This window comes from Falco punctatus, assembly GCF_963210335.1.
Source record: "Falco punctatus genome assembly, chromosome: 1".
Taxonomy (NCBI): Eukaryota; Metazoa; Chordata; class Aves; order Falconiformes; family Falconidae; genus Falco; species Falco punctatus.
This window is the reverse complement of record NC_137580.1, coordinates 84,818,908-84,827,597: the sequence shown is the minus strand read 5'-3', so window position 1 is coordinate 84,827,597 and position 8,690 is coordinate 84,818,908. Positions and strand designations below refer to the sequence as shown.

The following is an 8,690-nucleotide window of genomic DNA, read 5'->3' as shown; positions in this document are numbered from 1 at the left end:
TAGTTGATTTTTTTCTTTTTGTTCCCCTCTTGGTTTTTTTCAGATTTACTTCTGGAAGGATAGCGAAAAGGTCACAGCAGAATGACAGGAGAAAGGTGCCCATAGATCAGCCATACAAGCTGCTTTCAAAGCCACTTTTTGGCACAAAAAGATAAAACATAATCAAAGACAGCAACTTTTTTTCCTTTTACCTGAAAGCCATGTAAAATTTCAGCCTCAAGAAGGATGGAGGGAGACAGCCTCTTCGACCAGGCAAAGCATCACTCACCAGCTGCAGCTCAGGCGCCATGTGGCTCCAGACCCCTCACCTGGGCAGAGTGAGTGTATGATTTGTTACGTTTGGAGATTACGGGTTTTGAAATGAAATCCCTCAGGGAGCCCATCCTACATGGGTGTCAGGGACCACCGCAAAAATCTAGCCTTGCCTTTTTGTTTTTCTGATACAAAGATAGAGCTGCTCTTGGAGCATAAAGTCTGGGGCAAATTAATGGGCGTGTGCTGAGAGAAACCTGTGAGTTGCTAAATGAAAAAGCAGCACCAGGAAGGGAGAGAAAATGTGGACTTTGGGGTTATTGCTTTCATTTTTACTGCTTATGCAGGAGGCCTGGAGTAGGGAGGGAGCAGCTGGAAATGAGTAAAGCAGAAGCCAGCCCTGTACAGCTTGCTAGTGAAAATTAGTTGGGGAAACACTCCCCGTTAAATCCAGTAAGCACACACACGAAATCTGAACTAGAAGTATCTCACCGTAAGGGTTACGTGCAAATTAAATGACAGCGAAGAGAGGGACCTTTGTACTTCAAGTCAAGCAACATCACTGGGAATGGTCGCCTTCCCTTGGCACAGCCAGAGCCGGGATGGCTGGGGTACTGTTGCAAGGGTGGGCTTGGGGAGGGCTGCCCTGCAGCGTGGGGCACGGCCACACCTGCCAAGACATAGTTCATGATGTGGTTGGCTGTTTTTTTCAGAATCGTAAATTTTGTGGCTTTAGCAGTGAGAAAGAAAGTAGCTGCAAACACTGTTTAGAAATACTAAAATGCCAAAGAGAGAAAAAACTCCTCCTGCATCGTAAGAAGCTGCTATAACTAGGACTTGTGCAATAATTAAGGATAAGACGACGTTAGTCTGAGTGCCTGACTGGTGTGATTTACCAGGCTGCAGAAGAAGTAGCCATGGAAGCTAGCAGAATCCCCCTGGCTTACAGGGGAATGGTGTGGTGGTGCTCTCATCTCCCATCTGTCGCCCAAGTTTGGGGTCACGGGCGTGGGAAGGCAGCAGCTTCCCTTTGTGGCTCACCTTTGAGATGTAAACGCTGGTCCTCAGCAAGCCTGCCAAGCCAGAGCTCCCATCACCAAGCACCTATAGCCTGGAAAAAGCACACATTGCCTTTACTTTCTTTAAACCATTAAAGCTTTTTTAAATTGTTTTACAACTCTTGTAGCATAAGAGTTTTAATACTGTGTAAAGACGTATGATTAGATAAGCAGTTTTAAAGCTCAGAGCGCTGATACATTACATTTATTAATTGTGCTTGTTCATTTATCTTTGTGCTTTATTTATTATGATACAGTCCTTGAAACCTTTGTAAAATTGATTCACAAAGAAAAGCTCATTACCTGGAAAAAAAAGTACATCATTCTCTTAATTAGTGCAGTTTATGTAACCCCGCATGGAGGGTTCGTGCTGCAACACAGGTGTGGTGCAGGGGTCCAGAGCCGTCTGCATGCACCGAAGGCTGCAGGGCTGAGCCCCTCGGGAAGAAGCAGACCTGTCTTTTCTCCTCTGACAAGGGATCCTCTCAGAGAGGATTACAGGTATAACCGGATAATTTAAACTGGCAATTTAAACCATTAAATCTGAGTAGTTGAAATTTTTTAGACCAGTTTCTAGTCTAAAAACACTAAAAAACCCATCCCACTAAAACAACCTAGTCTAAAGCAGAAGCACGGCACTCTGCCTTTAAATGTGAGGATAAATCTTAATGTCCTTCTGTCTGAAGGGGAGGGTGAGGGGTTGTGCTCTGTTTTGTTCCCCTGACTGAGAAGAGATCACACTGAACTGTAAAGAAGGACTGAGGTTTTACCCTTGTGTATACATTTTTTAAAAGTGGCAAATTAGAAGTAATGACTTGGGCAGTGTGTGTTTGCACTTTCAGCTGGCCATAATAAATCCTTACACTGAACTGCTGCAAGTATTAAATCACTGCAGAGAAGCTTGTCCTTGTTCTTCACTGCAGAGACAATAGGATTTTAATAAACAATGGCTTTGATTAGGTTCAGCAGAAAAGCCAAGGATAACTAAGTATTTGTACCTGTCAGGGATTCAGCAAGAAGCCTTGTAATTCACCTTGACTGCAAAAGCTCCTCCAAATGCACATGAGACTTGCCCATAGGTTTTGGGTGTGGATGAGGTGAGGTTCCTCGAGTACTCAGCAGTACGTCTGTACTGCTGGAAACTTGCCTGCATAGTGACAAAGCCTTTTTTGATTTTTTTTTCCTAGTATATTGTAGAAAATACAGAAATATTAATATCCCACCCAAAGTTTGTGGTCTGTGAAAATAATGGCAGCCCGACATCAGTGCATTAAAGCAAAAGCAGTGTAAGTGATGCCCGTAATTCACAGCATCACCCAGAGAGCTGTTACCCACCAGGGAGAGGCTGTTGGAGGACTGCAGGCTGGAGGACCTGCTGCCTGCTGACCTCAAGGACGCGGTTTGCTCTCACAACACAAACCCAGCAGGCCAGCTCATGCTAATGTCACGTAATGACCAAAAAATAAAAAAAGAGGTGGCAGATAGCACAGAGGACCTTACCCTGCTTAAAATGCAGCAATGCGGCCCTGGCCAGGGCTGCAGACTAGCACTGATCTGGTGCCCAGGAGCTGCTGCTGAAGCAGAAACGCCTCCTGACTTGTACAAATATGACACTGCAGCTTTTCAGCACCATTAAAAATGGGACTATTTAGGCCAGCTCACACGGACTCGGTTTCAGGCTGGCTTCCCACTGGACTCTTTAAGGTGGCAAAAGCCTCAAGCAGTTGATGTGAGTCAGGCTGCATCTTGCAAAACACTGGGCTTGTGGCAGCACAGGCTGGATCCAGGGCTATGAAGCCCTCTCCCAGCCGTGCGGGACAGTGCTGTCTGCAGCACCCAGTGCTCACAACGCACGGGTTTTCCTCCTACCTGGCCAGCCCCACAACGTCCCTCTGTAGCTCCGTGCAACTGTAGAAGTTAGCTGGTGATTGAAGCCATAGATGCCCCGCGTTGCTGTATTCAAAGCCTCTGGCTGTCTGGTCCAGAGTCTGACTTCCAAGGCCTGTGTGCAGATGTGAAATACTGGAGTACACCATGTACAGCAGTGCCAGCCCCTTTTGAAAAAAAAGAAATTTTGCCTTAAATACAATGGCTTGTAATGGCCTGGGTAGAGATTACGATGCTAATAAATGCTTATTATGATAAATGGAGTCATGTTCCTCAAAGAAGCAACAACTCATGGAAAAATAGCTAAGGAAAATGACACTTGGTAGGCTGAACCGGCTTGGTGACCAGTAATGATATATAGCCACAAAAACAGATCTGCAAAATTCACTTTGACTTAATTTTGAAGTCGCTTAATATTCTCATGATATCTGTAAAAGTTTCCAAGACAGATTTTACACTGCTTTAAACAAATTATTATTTATGTTCCAGCCACAGAGAAAAAGGGCTGGAGTATGTGGCCAGTACTTAAAATGAAAGAAATGCTCAAAATGAAAGCAGGCAAAGAAAACCGAGAGCTTTTGTTTCAGAATAATGACTGTCCCAATGGGATAATTAATTTCCCTTAGAGCAGCCTGCTATTTTTCAAAGATATTATACTTATGCAGATTTAACTGTATAAATATTATATTGTTGTAATTTCTCCAGTGTGATGCAGCTCTAATTACTCACTGCTCAGAGCATGAAAAGGAAATAAAAGATGAACAGCAAGTTAATGTTTATTTTAAAAACTAAGAAGAAAGGTAAGTTTTAAAAGAAGAAAAACAGACTATTGTGTATCAAACTGGGAGCACAGATACATTACATGGAAAGAGGAGCTCTGTAAGTCCAGTGGTCCCAGGAGGATGTTGCCAAAGGTGAGCTACAGCCTGGAAAGAGGCTTGAGGTTATTTACACCAGCTACGGCAGGATGAAAGCAGCACACCCTGAAATACACACCAAGTACACGAGCTAATGCACTGTGCTTCTCTCACCTGTTTCTTTGGATTTACCTTTAATCTGGCTATATACATCCATTTTGACAAATCTCCAACACCAAGGCTGCCGTGGTGCCTGCGGGGCTGTTTGGCTTAAGGCTGCTGGACCAAGCGTGCTCCCGGGACAGCCTCCCTCAGGCACCCGGACAGCAAACCTGTGGCCACGGGCTGCAGCTGTCGCACCTCTGCTTTGTGCCTAGGGCTTAGCTGTACCCTTTAAGTAATCCAGTAATTTTCCCCAGACTATGAAAACCCTTTTCTGCCCCTTTTTCCTTGCCTTTCCAAGGCCTTATGCAATAAAGTGCTGAACACTGTCAGTACCTGCAGACATGTGAAGCTCCCGATTCCTCTGCAGGTGGGAGCAATAGTGCTCAGTGCAAATTCCTGAGAGCTGCAATGCAGCTGGTGAGCAGCTCAGATGTTGCCTCCTGCCAAAAGCATAAGCCCTAATGCATCGGTGTGTGGGCATGGAGCAGAGGGCAAAGCTCTGTATCATCTACGTGATGCTGGAGCCAGTTTGCCCCACTGGGCTTGCAGCACGTTGCTCGCACCCTGCAGCAAACCCCTGGAGTGGAAGGAGCAAATCCACCTGGTCTCACCCCCCAAAATGCCCTTGCCCGTCACTGGAACAGGCCTGTGATGACCATGGTTCGAATCGGCTCTGAAGCTCCAGCCCACAAGTCAGTGCTGGCAGCTGCTGAGGCAGCAGTTACGGAGGGTCACTGGAGCGTGGCCATCGAGGTGCCACGGGACGCTGACAGGTTCCCGCTGTGATGGGAAGTCCCAGCTGTCTGACTGGCCAAACCCTGGAAATGAGTTGCACTTGGTGCCAGGATTTCCAGACCTGCCACAGTGCCGGCACCTACTGATCCTCAAACCGCTGTTTGTGCAAATAGGTGTTTTTCTCTCAGCCACACAACCCTTAAAAATACTCTTGATGCCAGCGGAGCTTTGCTGCGGAACTTGCACACTTTTCCCCTCCCTGTCTGCTGGTGTCCTGCACTTAGCTCTTGGGTGCAGGTATCAAGGACGTTGGACTGAATGATAACGGACCAGCAAGCTCTTCCACCTGCTAACCTCATTTCTGACCTGTCATTTCTACCCCTCCACCACCAAAAAGGAAGGTTAAATCGCTGCCCAGTTCCTTTGCTGCGTGTCTCACAGACCTGCCACCCACCATCACAAGCCCATGTTGCTTCCATCACCTGCCTGAACTTTAGATTCAAACTTCACCAACTCCAAGGAGAAGGAAAGGTTGCTTTGTCAAGAGCAAGCCTTTATCTGCAGGGAGCTGAAAGAGATTTTGTTAGGTATTTTAGGCACGATTGCAAGATTTAAGAGTTTGATTCAAAATGTTATTGTTTTCCATAAATAAGCCACAGCTGCCACATGACAGGAAAAAGCCTTTACCAGAAACATGAAAGCTGGTACCACACAAGCCTCCCTTCCCTCTTCCTTCCTCTAGCAGATATCTCATCTTTAGCAAAAATAATTCATTTTAATTAAGTTGAGGAATACCTTTAAACGGGGCATGAGAACTGAAGCTTATTCCTGATGTACAGGACTGGAACTTAACTCGTTCATCCATGCAACATAGCATGCAGCTGGAGGAGAACCTGCAAGAATACACAGATTTGACATTTAAAGCCACCAACGAGGCCATGTGGAAGTTAATCCCAGTGCAGGGTATCCCAGCCATACTGGGCACTGCAGCCCCCCCCAGCAGTCGCCAAATGCTGCACCACATTGCCCAGCAGCGCTCAGTGGCCACTCAACTGTCACCAGTCACACAGCCCCACCGGGGCTACGCCAGGTCTGCTACTGCCCGGCTCAAGGGGTGATCACTTCGCTGTGAACACATCTCATGTGTTCATGCCCATCGGCAGCACGCGGCCGGAGGAGGGGCACACCTATGTGTGCCAGCTGCCCTGAATTAGCTGCTGCCTCTTGGGCTCCACACACACAGCCCGCGCCTGCCCCACAGCCTGCACTCAGCTGGGTGCTCTCACCAGCCAGCAAACACCCAGTTATCGCCCAGCAATCTCTCCTAGCTCACTCCAGCCCTGCGACAGTGACCCTGCCAAGGCTGCATGCCCGCGAAAGGCAGGCTTCCCAGCCAACTGCTGCACAGCGCTTGTTGATTGAAGTGCCACAAATAGGTCAAGGATGTGGCCCCTGTACAAAGGCAGCTAACTAAATGTAAAAATCCAATTAAAATAATTATGTCACTTCAATATGCAGGTCCTGCTGTTCCCAAAGGCAATGGGATGCGAGTCAGTTGCTGTAGCTACCACAGTAATGGCAAAGAAACCCTGGCTAGCCAAGTATCATCGCCAGCTAGCCCTGCTCCGACCCACGCCGCAGCCGGCTCCCCCAGGCTGCTGTCTTGGCTCTGGCTTTATGGGTTGCGTGAAGACAAGCAGCACTTCTCTGGCCATTAACTTTTACCTTATTTCTGTATTGCTTTGCCTTCAGTACTATTTCATTCAGTGACTGGTGGCTTTGTTCTGGAGGTGCTGAGGGGTTCACTCTATGGAAGAACTGATGCTCCCCCCCCCCGTATTGTGTTGCCCTCGCTTCTGTTAATCTCACTTACAAATGAGAAGTGAATGGGGCATTGCAGACCTGGACAGGGATCTGCAGAGCACCCAGCCCCAGCCTGCCTGGGGAGGGGGAGAAGGCAGCCATGGATTCTATCTGCTACACTGAGAGTCAATATGGAGTAAAAAGCTCATCAGTTGGGCTTTTGCCATTCATGGCATTACTGTACATAGCAAGCAATAAAAAAAACAAACCACACCAAAGTGGCAACTCCGCACCAAACAAAGATTCTCAAACCGAAGGGCTAAAAATGCCACAAATCAACGTCTGGCTTTCTAACACTGTACCCCGAGCTGTACTGAGTGAGGTGCTTAAGGGAAAGAGCAAAAGCCTCAGCCTGATGGCAAAGCCAGGGATGCAGCAGCAAGGAGCAGTGCTTTAAAGTGCCTCCTCAACAACCAAAGCAACATGCACTGCAAACACGTCCTGCTCCTGCTTCCCAAATTCCAAGTTTGGGTGGATTGACACAAACTACTGCCCCAATTTCATTTTTTTTTTGAAACAAACACAATTCTGTAAATGACCCTTTACTATTGTATAGCAAAGCTCAGACTTATCAGGCAGTAGTTGAGGTGTTGTGCAAAGCTGGCAGTACAGATGGTGCTCCAGATGTTCTGGCATTTAGTGTGGTCACTTGGATGCCTGTGAGCCAAGAATAGCTCCAGCACTCATCAGCAAGCTCACAGGGAAGCAAAGGCTGCTTCTGCCCTGTCAGTTATTCAGAGCCTCAGCCACAATTTAAATAAATAAATAAGCAAACACTTTCAAAAAGGAGACAAGTACAGAGGTTGCCTCTGGGCAAGGATGATGCTACAGAGCGTTGGTGCACATTGGCACAAATCAAAGGTCTTTGCCATTCCCTCCTGCCTTGCAGGCCGGCTCAGCCGTTTCCAGCTACAGGTTAGTGAGCTCGGGTACAGCACCGAGCCCGGCCAGCACAGCCCTGCTGGAGAGCACTGGCAGCCCATCTCGGCTGCGGGCTGCAGCCGCATGCCCACCCCAGCAGTGCCTGCACGTTCTGCCCAGCTGCATGTGTGCGCAGGGATCAGGGCTACATCGCTGGTGCTGCAGCACTCCATCAGCCCCCTTAAACGGCAGGCACACCTGTATGGATTTCTGGCTCCTGGCCAGATGCCGGCACTGCTGGCTGCACCCTTCGCCATGTGACCCGCTCCTGCAGCACCCACGCTGCTGCCAGCACCCACCCCCATCACAGCCCCCAGCCCGTCCCACACATTGGCCAAGAGCCTTGCTGTGCCGCCGGGTGCAGTGTGTGCTGGCGATGGCAGCGCCCATGGGTACGTACCCACCTCCCCATCGCCAAAGCCACCGTGGGTCTGGTGCTGTGGGAGGGAGGGTGCTGGTGCTGAGCTGGTACATCATTTGGGTACAACTGGGGACAACCCATGCCACAGCACTGGGACTGATGAGCTCACTCCTCAGACCTTCCCTCTGCCTCTTGCCTGTAATAAACATAAAATAAAGCTATGCTTGAGTTTTTAAGACTAATTAATACAAGTGTCCAATAAACAAGTAAATGCCTGAGCGGTCTGTATAAAACCTTCCCAGGCTTTCTGCTCCGCCTGGAAGCCGGAGGGACCCATAAATCAGCGGGGTGCTGAGGCTGCTGCGGCTGCAGGCACAGTGCCCCCAGGGCAGCCAGGCAGTGCCATGCCCCGTGCCCTGCTCCCAGGCTCAGCTGCCCCCTCAGCCCCGGCTGGGGCTGCCCTGTGAACCCCCCCGGGCCAGGCGGGCAGTGGGGTAAGGTACTACATTAAAAGCGCATTTACGGTTCTCAAAATAAAGTACCTGAATTCTCCGGTTGTTCACTTTGCCATCGCAGTAATGCCACCAAATC

The 8,690-nt window shown here is 48.7% G+C and overlaps 1 long non-coding RNA gene across 19 annotated transcripts in view; it reads right to left on the bottom strand.

Moving 5' to 3' along the window:
* The window catches only part of LOC308057923, a 44,607-nt gene that overhangs the window by 25,948 nt on the left and 9,969 nt on the right, over positions 1-8,690 (bottom strand). For 7 of the 19 annotated variants that reach the window (XR_013925526.1, XR_013925527.1, XR_013925528.1 and 4 more), the window contains 4 exons: positions 3,180-8,295; positions 2,309-2,457; positions 1,294-1,363; positions 192-308 (listed from right to left, as the gene is read on the bottom strand). This is a non-coding gene — a long non-coding RNA (uncharacterized lncRNA). Of the gene's footprint in view, positions 1-191; positions 309-744; positions 923-1,293; positions 1,364-2,308; positions 2,458-3,179; positions 8,296-8,690 lie in introns of all 19 variants that reach the window. The other 12 variants (XR_013925534.1, XR_013925531.1, XR_013925532.1 and 9 more) reach the window with 12 other exon arrangements.